At 39.2% G+C, this 13,978-nt stretch overlaps 1 long non-coding RNA gene across 2 annotated transcripts in view; it reads left to right on the top strand.

The window, feature by feature from the left end:
• LOC118231458 overlaps positions 1-9,972 on the top strand; it is a 92,847-nt gene extending 82,875 nt beyond the window's left edge. For both annotated transcript variants that reach the window (XR_004766066.1, XR_004766067.1), the window contains one exon: positions 8,201-9,972. This is a non-coding gene — a long non-coding RNA (uncharacterized LOC118231458). The remainder of the gene's footprint in view (positions 1-8,200) is intronic.
• The last annotated feature ends 4,006 nt before the right edge of the window (positions 9,973-13,978 follow it).

Below are 13,978 nucleotides of genomic sequence, written 5' to 3'. Positions count from 1 at the left end.
ATGGTCTGCAGTCTGGGGGGGGGGGGGGGGGGGGGGCACTGCAGGAACCTGATGAGCCTGATTCACCCGGCTAACTATATGCCATTCAGTACAAACCCACTTTATGCCATTCACTATATTGCTGAGCAATATAGTTTTGGTTTTTTTGCAGTTTGTGTTAAGCACTAAATAAGTGGGTACAAATACAGTGAAGTACCTTGAAAACAACCCTGGAAACATATGGGCCTTCTATTGGATTAAAAAGCCTTTTCTTACTGCAGAGCCTACAGTACCAATTGTTTGGCTGATTGATCAACTAAGAGCAAATTGATCATTTGGGGAACTAAATGGTTACATATACGCTTCCCAAAAGGCATGCTTACAAATGCTGTACACTTAAACCCAAAATGCGCTTTTCAAAAACTCGATCTTGATTAGTTGATATTAGTTGAGGTTACTGAGCATAAAGCTATTATTTTTTGCTGTAAAAAAGGCACTGTCGTTTAGCATTTCAAAATAGTCCACATGCTGCACCCAAACTTTTTTTTCGGTTTAGCCACGTGGTAGGTAAGTTCCAGGACGGGTCCTGGTAAAATAGCCTGATGTCTGGCATTTCCGCCTTGTAATCAGAGGTGAAGGCTACTGCCATCGACGACGCAAAGAATCATATGCAGTCCCTCTGCCAAGAGCCTAAATTGTGTACATGAAAACCAGCTTGCCACTCCAAAAGCAGTAAAATGTCAACATTCTTGAAGAAAACTAAAAAAAAAAAGAAATTACTTTTCTTACTTGTAGTTTGGCTTGTTATAACCTTACTGACCTATCCTACGCTTACTGTGGGAACTACACCTGATATTCATGGCTATGGAGAACTGATACTTTATGGGAATTGTACGTTATCAAACCGAGTTCTGCAGTTTCTCCAATGACCTTTGGTATGCACTTATTGTACGTCGCTTTGGATAAAAGCGTCTGCCGAATAAAATAAAATGTAATGTAACGATACATTATTGTTTATAGGCACTTTTTATTGTTCCCATAAATTAATGCACTAACCTGCCTTTGCAGCTATATATTGTGCAGAGAGGGTGCTGGATTTAGATCAGGACCACAGAATTTGCTTTGCTGTGTTCCAGATGAAGGTGTACAGTCTTCATACAGTATATTTAGATATTCATGATTTTTTTAAAAAATTGAATAGCATCATGCTTCTACAAACTGAGTGTTTCATTTCATTTTATTCATTTTTGAAGTTGAATATAAATTCTGACTATATACGTCCTGTGAGGATGCCATGTGTCTTTTCTTTTTTTTCATTTAATTTTTCTTTTTCTGTGTTGAGGAATTCATGAAATGCCATTTTTCTGGAATGTTCTCCTTTGTCATAGCTAAAAAAAATTTACTTTGGCTTTTTCCATGGTCAGCATTGCCCTTTCCAGAAAAAGGAATGCAATCTGTTCGTAGATGGAGAGATGGAGGGAGGAATGAAAAGAAGTAGAGGATGATTTTATCTGTTCCTTGAAAGTGACATTTTTTTCCTCCTGTGGATATGCTTTAACCTTTCCGAGGAAGAGAGAGGACTGTTTGTTAATGTTTAAACATGCAGGAGGATTACTGCTTGTGTGAGGCTCACTGGCATTTATTGAGCTGAGTTTAGCTTGCCGTCATCTGTGAGGGTTAGAGTTGCATGCACAGTATAATGGTTTTAACATTATCATCTTTTTTTTGATGTTTACAGTAACAGTATCATATTATCATGCACATTAACCAAACTCACCCAACCAGTCATATGCCTTCTGAGCAGGAGGCTGTAACCCTGGTTCGAGCGAGCCACAGGGTGTGCTGGTTTTCATTAGCGAGTAATTAACTGTTCAATTAAAGCAGGTGATTACGCAGTCAATCACAGTTAAGTTAACCTCACCTGGATTCTTGGTTCTGAACTGGTTGCCGCAGACACTGTGGCTCTGCAGGGCCAGAGCTGGAACATGCCTGGGCGATGCTTGCCAACGTGTAGGCTGAATTATTGAGCTGATAGCAGGGGACTTTCTGGGGCCAGAGCGTGATTCATTGTGCCTCTGATTTGTCACAGTGTAGCATAGTGCTCTGGAAAAGTCTGCTGTCTTCTAAATGTAATTGGAAATTGAGAGGATTATATAGGGTGAGATAGAAGATGGGGGGGAGGGGCGGCATCAACCCCCTTTACTTTGTTCCCCGACCTCTTGATTACAGTCAGAGCTTTTAACCCTTTTGAAGAGTAGGTCTTTTGGAATGTTTTTTTTCAGTGTTCTAGAACATTGTTTTCAGTTACCAGTAGTGATGGTTACATCCGCATTAGAATGTTCAGTTAAGAACATTCTAATTGCGTATTTGTGATCTTGCACCTTAAAGGGTTACAGTAAGTCACTATGAGAACAGAACAAGCCCTGCTGCTTGAGGTTCATCCTATTAAGGGCCAATCTGCAGACAGGACACATATCAATCCCAGACTGTCATCACTGCCACCTGTGACTGGCATCACCATGGGTTGGCTCTTGACTGAGTGTAGCCTTGCCCTTGGAGGGGTGTGGGGGCGGGGCGGGTACTCAACCAGGTAGCCTTGCATCACTCGCCAGCGACCCCTACTGGTCAGCCAGACGCCCGTGGTCTGACTTCCTCAAGCTTCATGTCCAAGCGTCTTCCTCAGACTCATGTCTGTGCAGGCTCAGCTTGAGGGCCGTGGCGTGCAAAGAATTGGTGGTTTCGCATGGCGGTTCAGAAGAGGGCATGGGCTTTTCCGGGCTCAGATTTTTCAAAAATGGGTGCAGCTGGTGGATATAGCTGGGAATTCCAAACTGTGAGGGGGGAAAAAAGCATAAAAAACTGTGAAAAGCATGAAAATCTGGAGGGCAAAGAAGTAAAAAATGATGTTGAGAAACCAGGGAATTCTGGAAGAAAAAAAAATTAAGTTCCTTTTTTTAAATGAGTCCTGACGGGGAAAAGAAAGTAGATATGTGGTTTGAAATGTACTTTATTTTTTTTCTGTAAGTTAGTTTCCTTTTATTAAGATCAGGGATGTCTTAAAATGCCCCCCAGGGTGGATCTGTTGGAGCATAAAACCCTGGGGTTTGCTTGATTGGAGGTTTTAAGTGTTTTTAAATTGTCTTTGCAAAGGACCACAGACATCTGGCACGTCTAGCTAAGCTCTATCCCTGGGGTTATTTTTCAAATAATGACTAAATGATGATCATTTTTATTTTTTAACAGGAAAATGTAAAACCAGTTTCAGACTCTGAATTTAATAGGCTACATGCTAAACAAAATCATACATGCATATTTAAAATCTTGATGACGCGTTCCCACCCAGAAATCCTCTCGACTGCAAAAAGGTATCGCATGATGACATCGTGACCAAGATATTGTTGCCTCATGGACAGTGTAGTCATTGGACCCTTGTAGGCCAATTGGGGCCCAATCATGTGCCACAGAGGGCAGAGAGTACACAGGTTTTCATTCCAACCAATCATTGCACCTCACCTGCTGATGTCAGTAATTACTTCCCTCTTCTCTGGTTGAAGGTATGTCAGTTGGTGATATCAGCTTGAGTACTGATTGGTTGGACTGAAATCCTACATACACTCAGGCCTCCGTGGCATATGATTGGACGCCACTGCTGTCAATCTTTAGGCACTGTAGACCTTTCAAAGTTACTGTTGGCCTCACAGTGGTGTCTCTGGCCAGTATTGTACTTCACTGGCAGCTCACTTTTCAGTTACAGTCTGATCTAGACAGTGTCCTTCTGTCACAGTATGTCAACCCACTTCTTTATTGACATGGCCATCCTCCAAGGGTTGCTCGGAGTCGTATGCCTCCCCGCTCAGCTGTGGCCTGTCTACAATTTCAATCCAAAGTTATTCTGGAAGTTCCTTTGTCTTCTTGGCAGAGTCTTTGCTGGAAATTCACTGCCTGACTGAAGGACCTTACAAAGGCAGATTTATTCAATCTCATTTTATGAAATCTCTCATTTAAATTTTTTCCACCTGGGCTAATTTAGGGTCTGAATACTTATCCAATCAGGACGCCTGAGTCATTTCATTGTTGCTTTGACTTGAATGCATTTCTCTCGACTGAAGGCATTTGCATGCCACTGTATGTACATATGCGTGTTTGTACATATGTATTCATGTGTGTATGCATATATGTGTGTGTACGTACCTGCATATGTATGTATATATGTATGTATGTGTATGTACTTATATATGTACATATGTATGTACATGGTGATATAACATAAATATGTATGTACAAACATTGTTTGTATTCGTTTGTGCATATGTCTATGTTTGTATGTATGTTTGTCTGAAATGTGTGTGTAAATGTGAATGTGTTGCGAAAACAGGATCAAATAGGATAAAAATGGAGGTTTGTGAAATGAAACCAGAATGTGTCACAGCAGCAGTGATTTCATGGTATTTGACAGCAATCGCCTCCCATTTTATGTCTTCCACTTGATCTTTTGGGCACAAATCACACCACTAACTCTTTTTCTATGACTCAGAGGAACAACATTAATTTGTTCCAATTTAATTTTCAGAAATGTGCTACCGTTACTAATTCATCAGAAAGATTTTTATGTAGTTTGTACAACATGCATAATTCATCCCCTAGAAGAAAGAGTTTATCTGCAGTATTAAAGTAAATCACAGAGCCGGTCATAAATAAGTCATTAGTCCAAAGAAGCCGTCTTTTTAAATCAAAGCGACTACATCACTGCTCGTTCTCAGATATGTGGAACTGATGCCTAGTGCGAAAAAAAAATGTTCACTGAGAACTTCATTTACTTGAATTTCATCTCCTGTAACACCCCCATAAATGTCCATTATTTACGGTATATGAATCCTCAGTGTATAATATCCATAAATGTTCATTATTTATGGTATAAGAATGTTAAGTGTACTGCGATGTCCATTCCAGGGCATGCCTCCTCTGTTGTATGTTTCTTCCTGATACACTTTAACAGTTACTTTGCATAATGACCTATTTTATAGTACACCACACTAGATTGACTCCTCAGGTAATACATCGGCTTATTTTCATATTCGCATGCCATGCGTAATGTGAATTTATTTTACACGACCAGAACTTGCAGACTTGCCGGAAGACATTCACAATCACGTCTAAATTCCCAGGCCATCACTGTTCTTGCTAACCTTTTCCCCACACAACAAAAACAACTTCTCCTGAAGTTGTTCACGGGTCCAGCTCGGTCTCGATGCACCTCTGTGTGCCTGTCAGTTTCCCTTTCATATTTTCATTTCTGTAAAGAGCTAAAAAGGCATTTATAAAAAGGCATTTCTGCTCCATTGCTTCTCTGCTGACCTCACAAGTTTTGTTGGCCCGTGATACTCTTTCAGCCAATCATATTCAAAGGATATGGTCAGACAGATTTCCTGCAACACTTTGGTTGACACATGATTCAGTTGTCAATTTGTGAAGGCAAAGTAGCAAATATGCTAACTAAAACATTCAAAAGATGAGCCTTTTCCAAAATGGGGAGTTTTTATACCATCTGATTAAAAATGTTTAACACATTTTTCACGTAACTTATCTATGACCATCTGAAATTCTGGATAGTCAAATCGGTACACACACAGGCACACACACACACGCACGCACACACACACACACACACCAAAATCAGGTTTTGGCTAATAGCGCTCCTGTCAAGCATCACATATTACTCTCTAATATCTGATGGTGAAATACAATGGCGATGGTATTTACGGTTACTTCTTTAATAGTTTCTTGTGAAGGATGGGCCGCATCAAAGATGCTTTTATTTGTGCCGGGTAATTGCGAGTCGTAGCGTTTGAAGAGAAAAATCACAGTAACAAGGTGACACTGTTTAAAAACCCTGTGCTTACTGAAAATTGTGCTGCCACTTCCTTCCTCATTAATCTGTCACCAGCCGTAAGAAATGCTCGGGGACAAGCCTCGGTGCTTGTCCTCACTCAAAGGCATTTAGAATTAAAAGTTGTTCCGTTGGCACATTTTCGCTGGCACGCTCATTGTTCGTGAACACTCATCTGCTCCGTCTTCAGGAAAAAATGCAATACCCGTTAATTTGAGAATTTTCATTTTCATATGTGTTTATCTCTCCTAATATCCCCCTCAAGCTCCCATGTTTGGCTATGGGTTTGGGGTGTTTATTTAATTAAATTTTGGGGTCAGATTTGCTTTATATTCCACGTTGCCTCTGGTGCATTTATGAAGCCATTTTGGCATTTTCACACCTAGCCTATACTTAATTGCACTTGATGTATATTATTAAATGCAAATGCATGTAATTACACTGCAGTAGGTTTACGAATGGCAGTCTAGTGTAATTGGTTTTAATGGGCCGACTGTATTCTACGTCAAAATGGATCTGAACCCACAGTCGCCTCATACTCCAACTTCCGAGACAAACATAATCTTTGGGGACACGTGTACTTAGCTATAAACAGGTTGAAAAGGAATCAAACAGAAACATGAAGTATCATTACTGATGACAGGGATGCATTGCATTTAAAGAATTAATTCATGCTACCAGTGTAAAGAATTCAGCTACTCTAGACAAATAATAGGTTGTGTTGTGACAACAAGATATGAATTATGAATTGTGCGTTTCTGTAGTACACGCAGCAACACAGCTTGAATCAGACAATGCAGTGCAACTTGCTTGCAGCACTTTTCCAGTTGAGATAGCTCCATGTATTTCTTCATTCTGTTTTTTTTTTTTTTGGTTATTGCTGTAAGCAGCAGAATCAGCTGGAGCCTCTGAACTTTGACCCGTGCAGGAATGGGCTGATGGACAGGAATACAAACTCGGAATGCATTCCTCGGCACTCTCGACCAAAGCGCACGTTATCTGCTACGGGAACAAATGTGATGTGGAATCCCATAAGCCTCTGACTGAAACTTTTCAGGAAGTCATGCATTATTTATCTTAGCATCATTTCTGAGGCTAAGACGGCAACTTAGGCTTCTTTTTTTTACCCATAATGCCCCATAAGTGCAGGGGCCGATCTTCCAGGAAAATAAAGTCGACACAATGCAAAAAAAAAAACTTTTTCTTCCAGTCTGGATTACTTGTAAATTTGTATAAATGTTGCCAGAATATGTTGTGGATTCTGTGATTTGCAACTGTATTACGTAACTCTTTATTTGGATTATATGCCATAAATCTTACATAACACAGTCACAAGCATGACATAAAACCTCTGGCCATAACCAGACATACTATTTTTTCATTCATGCAGTACATTTTATGAAAACAAAAAAAAAAAACTTGGCTGTGTAATGGCATGGTTATAACTGGTCATAAAATGTCTTATGACATGCTTATGACAGCACTTTATTGGCCTTAGCTATTGAATACCCTGTATTTGTATGTGCAACATCAAAGAGACATATGTATGTATGTATGTGTGCATGTATGTATGTATTTATGGATGTGTATGTCTGTGTATAAATGTGCATGTGTATACACACATTTTTTATGTCTATAAATTTTTAACTGCAAGTCAATGCCTTGCGTCAATCCTTTCTTGAGGAAAGTTCTAACGGTTTCAAAATGATATAAAATGTTCTCTTTTCACCGCAGCCCTCTGTTCTATTACAGAGACCGATTCCCGAGAGGAGCTTCTCTCTTCCTCTTTATTAATCTTTGCTTTCATCCGCCCACTCCTGAAAGCAGACCTCAATTCACAGTTTTACCGCTGTAATTGTGGCGCTCTGAGAAGTTCCCTCTTTTAATACGGCAAGAGACTCCATTTGCTCCTGCCTTCGGAATTAGAAACAAACAATCTTGCCGCGCGAAATGATTATGTGCATTTTTAATGGAATGGCATTCGGAATTACGTTCGCTCAAATGACGATACTTGAGATGCTACATCGCTCGCTTTGCTGCACAGAAAATCATATATTATATGTTTCAGAGTTATATATATATATGTATATGTTTTTTATTCAGATGTTAAAATTAGTGGAGCGAGGCAGGCATTATATCGAGCAATTTCGCTGCAGATTGCCTCCGCTGTCTTTCAGTGAACTAATAAGCAGTTCAGAAAGCATCAAAGAGGAGACGGCGTCGGTAATGCAGTTCATGTGAAAGCTACACCCTCGGCGGTGTATAATTTCTGTTTGTTTCATTTTTTTTGCCGAATAACGTGTCCTTGTTTAAACCTTTTTTTTTCTTTTTTAGACCCCTGTCAACGTTTAATGAGAAGCTCGAGGGAATAAGCCACAGCTGGAGTGGGCTGACTGATCTGGAGCAGTGACACAAATTCACGAAGGAGAAACTTATACTTTGTAAGTTGAGACAAAGCTGCTCCACCCACGAGTGCCTTTGCACACACAAGTGATTACCCGCGCATCTGTTGTGCTGGACAAAACAATAATGCGACGATGAAACAAAGTCCGAAAGTCTTGTTTTCTTTCTGTCTTTCTTTCTTTTTTTTTGCTTGCTCATCTCCATGACCCTGTCTCTATTTACTATGAACAATCGTCCTGCCCAAAGCCAGCTTTCTTTGCTGAATTATTGTGGCTACTTGCTCAATCAAATAACTTCAATGAAATTACTTTCATAAGGTAGTCACAGGGTATGGAACAATGCTAGACTGCTCAATCTAGGAAGAAAGAACTAAGGATCACTTACTGGGTTAACAACAGAACAACATTCTGTTAGGAGAAACTTCAGTCTGCCAAACCTCAGCATGAGGTCAATCCAAACATGAAAATCTGTCTATTTATTGAAAGCTCACACTGCAAGTACTCCACGGTAGTTTTTTGGGTGTGTTTGTGTGTGTGTGTGTGTAAGAAACTATCTAGATCCTGGAGGCTGTAGATTGTGTAATGTGTCCCATCAAAAAACAAAAATAACAAAATAATCCACTGAGACATGAAAGTTAATGCTACCCATGTTTGAGTAGTTTTCTATTGGTCATCATACAAAAATCATACATTTTGCAGCAATTTTGGTTTTAGAAAAAGTCTAATCTTATGTTGAATGTGTCAGTCAGTTTTATTTTACGTCTCATTTCACACGAGCGAATGTGAAGGACTTCTGTTCTCTCAGGATTCGCTCCCTGAAAGAGCCGTGTAGCTTTCAGTCACTGGAATAGTCCACGCTGAACTGGGTCTTCGTAATCCTGTCTTCTGTTTAAACACGGCCTTGTAACCGATGAAGCAATCAAAGTAGAGAAGGGCTGGGAAGACATCTGCTCATAAAACAGGAAAAATTTCTCATGATTGTCTTTTCATCCACGGAATAGGAAATCTAATGGACTAGAAAATAAGATATAACCTCGCCACCGTATGGACTTTAAGAAACTTTTGTTCACTGCAAAATATGAGTAAACAACTCAATTTAAAAAAACTAGTTCTAGCTTCCAGATATTCCACAGTCTAGACATGGCAACATTTACATACATGCTTAGCATTGTATGTTTTAAGTTATCTATGTGTGGCTCTGCTTCTTATTACATGCTTCATAAAAGCCTGTTTAGGTGCATGTATCTGCGCTGGTTTTCTTTGCTGAGGTACTGTTGCACCGGTCTGTCGTTTGGTTGTGGGTTTTTGACAGTAGCAGCAGTGTGCTCTGTAGGCCTGTAGGACCTTTTTCTCGGTTGTGTAGGGCTTTTTATCCTGTAGGGCTGTATGGCTTTTTTTTTTTCTGTAGAACTTTTTTTCCTGTAGTGCTGTTGGGCTTTTTTCCTGTAGTGCTGTTGGGCTTTTTTCCTGTAGTGCTGTTCGGCTTTTTTTTCCTGTGGTACTGTTGGGCTTTTTTCCTGTAGTGCTGTTCGGCTTTTTTCCTGTAGTGCTGTTCGGCTTTTTTTCCTGTGGTACTGTTGGGCTTTTTTCCTGTAGTGCTGTTGGGCTTTTTTCCTGTAGTGCTGTTGGGCTTTTTTCCTGTAGTGCTGTTGGGCTTTTTTCCTGTTGGGCTATTTTCAGATTGTGTCACTGTGCTCTCGGGTGTGTCGGTGTTGAGTGACTTGGTTTCATAGTAAAAATAAATAAATAAAAGATCTCAGCACTATGCCTTCGTTTCTTGTACACGCAGCTGATGTATCAAATGTTTAATCCTGAAAGAGTCCACTGGTAAATTAAATTTTTTTTTTTTATTTCACTTAGAGATTTTTTTTTTATCCTATCAAGATAATGACAATGGAATACAATGGCATTCATAATCCCTCTTCTAATTAACTGAAAGTTAGGGAGAACGCAAAAAGTTATTTTAGTCAATACTGGAAGTTTCTGTTCCATGTTTACAGTCCTGGTGAAGTTTGAATTGATTGACTGCAAAGACCCAAACATCTGACATTAAAAATAATCTCGCATTCTGTCCACAACATGGACTAGTTTTAAATATGCAACCGAGGAGCTCATTTCATTTTGATATGATTGCAGAAATCAATAGATGTATAATGAATGCTAAGCCAAGCCACAATGGCAGCATCGCTTGAATGATATGGTGTCATGTGCAGTCTCTGGGGTCGATAAATTAATGGGAAATGCATTTGCTGAATACCAGATTTCCAGCTTATTATTAAATCATTGATCAGAGATGTTGCCCTTCTCTTTAAATGACAGCAAAGGGTAATGGATGTGCCCATGGACTGGGATATGTAAGAAGGCACACCTCACAGGATATTTGACAAACTTATGTCTTTGTCTAGAGTGCTTGGATATGTACTTACGTAATGTGGGGGTTGCCAGCATTATCTACAGTACTGGTTCTAGCACCTTGTCTTAACCAAAAGTTAATCAATCTCTTTTTATCCCTTTTAAACTTATGTAGGGTGTAAGGATGAGAACCCTTTGTCTACTTGTCTATGTCAGAAAAACATGTTTTTTTTTAAATGATGCAAGAACACTCGAAAGGAGACGTCTGAAATAACTACCAAAAATTACATTATCATATTTGTGGTGCCCAGTGTGTGTTCCTTTATGTCCAGCGTAGATGCATGTTTTTACTCAGCATGGTTTACCCAGACACTCTTAAATGAGATTCTTAAATGAGATGTAAAACAGTTCATTCTCTCTGCTTCTATCTCCTAAAATGTTGTATGTCTTAAGTGTGTCTTCATTTGCATGTTTGTATATGTGTAAAACAGAGAAACAGTACTGCTCAAAGACATTTATGGTGAAGAAACTGCTATTTAAATTCACATTCTAAGGAAAGAAGACACTTTTGAACAGTAGACCGGCTTCACATCAAGAATAGTCATTAGGTTCTTAGAACTACATGCGGGATTAATTAATTTAGGACATAGAATTGTAAAATGTGTTAAATTGTTAGCTTTTGGTCCTCTGCTTAAGAGACTCTGGCATGAAAATAACTCATAATGTCGACGCAATAAAATCTCTCTCTCTCTCTCTCTCTCTCTCTCTCTCTCTCACACCGCACACACACACTCCACACTCATGAGCGCCCGCACACACACATTTGTATTCAATTCCCTCGTTCCAACTTTCAAATGGCAGGACCCTGTTAGAATATGCCAGCAGGCATTTGCTCCCATTAGTTATTCAAGACAATGATTCACACATGTTCATTTGAAATAGATTCCATTCTCCTCTTTAAGAGAAAATGGTCCTATCTAGTGCCAGTGAAGAGTTTTTCACAGGAGCATGTTTAGGTGCTATAAAGAACTCCCCATTAAGGTGTTATATAGGAAGCACTTCATGGGATTATCAGGGCTCTTCTCTAACGTTACGAAGCCTTCAAAGTCTTTACGTTGGACACGTTTATTTCTTCAAAGAAAGTTATGTACTGTCTGCGTCATAAGTATTCTATTAATAATAGAAATCGCATGTAACTCTGGTTTAACATGAAAAACGAATAATCGCTGGAGATGTAATCTCCCAACACTGGCCTTCTGTTTACCGCTAGTGAGGTTGTAGTAAAAACATTTCTAGCATGTTGGGTGAGCATGAAAATGTATTAAAACACAGCTGCCATATTCAAAGATAAGGTAATTAAAAGATGAAATTGATTCAAAAAGTTATGATTGAGAACCTAGAGATGTTTCTGAAGTTATTTCAAGTGTACCCCTTTTGTCAGAAAATAAAGTGTTGTTCAAAACAAATTAGCATCTCTGCAGTAAATGCCTGCTGGTGTTTTCAGGTTTGCTAATCTAAATTAGACTTGTGATAAGAAAAATCGTGTCAGTTAAGATACTGGTATGTCTGACTGAAATATTTAAAAACTAGAATTGCTTTAGATAACAGGACAACAAGCCAGCACCTAATGCCCATGCCTGCTTGTCTGCCAGAATGTTTCAAACTCACCAGTGGTTTGAATTCTCTTAACTGCTAATTCTCGACAAGACTGCCCTGCCTCAGCTGCTGCAATGCTGATTTGGGCAACGCTTGGCCGACGGGCGGCTATGCCGATACTAGGCCGAAGCTGGACCGACGGTGGGCCGACACTGTGTGCTTTCTGGCTGGGAGGTTTGTCAGGGTCGCACGTCGGTTGATTAAATTCAAATGTGTACAGTGTTCCGCTGAGCATATTGCCACCGTACACTTTAGATGTCAGTGCTTAGAACTTCAAAACTGGAGAAATATAAAGAAATAATAGAAAAATCAAGGAGATATGTTGTCCTTTTAATCACGCCTGTTAAAAGTGAATGAGTCAGAATTTTATGTGTGCCGTTTACACAATTCAATATCGTGTCAAAACATGCCCACGGTCAATTATTGAAATGTTCAAATTATTGCCCATGCATTATTGAACTTTCTGTAAACATTCTTGAAAACATGATTTATTTTTGAAAGCGGTCTGCATAAATCAGACAGGCTGTCTAATTTATCAGTGGCTGGAGTGCCTGCTATCTTATTCGCCTATGTAATCTGACCAGACGGACCTGGTGATAATATTGCTTTTATGTCACCGGTCCGGCGTAGCCACGTCGAGCTTCATTTGGTTTGTTTTGCTAAAATTAGTTTCTCCTCTCAGGCAAAACTTTGCCTATGTGGGTGACTGTCCATTGATTTCCAACTGCAAAATAAAACAGTGTAGGCATACTGTCTGCTGCTATATATATAGTTAGGTATAATGCAACAAATATATTAGGATAGAGAATAGCATTTGAGAAAGCAAACATTAACCAACAAACTAGGGCTCCATTTATTATGGGTTGGGAAGTAGTTTATTTTTTTGTCTTTGTATTTACTTTTTCAAATCTCTGTTCAATGTCCCAACAACATATGAGTTCATTATTTGTTAATTTCGATAAAGATTGATACAGCGACTGAGCCTTACCTACCATCCATCATGTACAGAAAAGCAGTCACATACTTGCTGTACTGTATCAGAGTCATTTAAAGAAGGCCCAGTCGACAGATATGTTTTCATTTATACAAAACTGCACAATAATAAATTCTGACTGATGCAGAGAAATATAATCAGTCAGATTGTATTTGTAGCATGTAAATAGCACGTCATTGCATTTGTACACTGAAGCAATGTGTTGGATTGTGTCTACCTACCTCTGCATGCCTTTTGTGAGACCAGTCAAGCAGGACATACGCTTGATAAAAGGAGAAATGGCTGTATTCATAACTGTCATGATTTGCATATTTATATTCAGCCAGTTGCATCAAATATCATTTTTGATAAATGAATAAATCAGGCTGCACATTGAGACCTACAGAAAATACAAATAAAATGTACATCTTGCTTTATTTCTCATGCCATTCCAACAGTATGAAAAAATATCAAATTCTGACACATACAGAAAGAATTCCCTCTATACAATCAATTAAATTTATGCTTGTGATTCATTTTTTGATCCTTGCAGCTGCATTAAATATCTATTGATCCTCCGAAGACTGGCCTTAATCCTAATGCAAAAAATAAATATGAAATAAATTCACCTCCAGAGAACCTAGCCCTTCGAGAAAGCGCGGTTTTGCAAACAATCGATACCAGCTATCGGATATAAAATAACCTTTTGATGACCACTGTGAAAACGCG

Source organism: Anguilla anguilla, chromosome 7 (genome assembly GCF_013347855.1).
Source record: "Anguilla anguilla isolate fAngAng1 chromosome 7, fAngAng1.pri, whole genome shotgun sequence".
In the NCBI taxonomy this organism is placed as follows: domain Eukaryota; kingdom Metazoa; phylum Chordata; class Actinopteri; order Anguilliformes; family Anguillidae; genus Anguilla; species Anguilla anguilla.
This window is presented reverse-complemented; position numbering and strand designations above follow the sequence as displayed.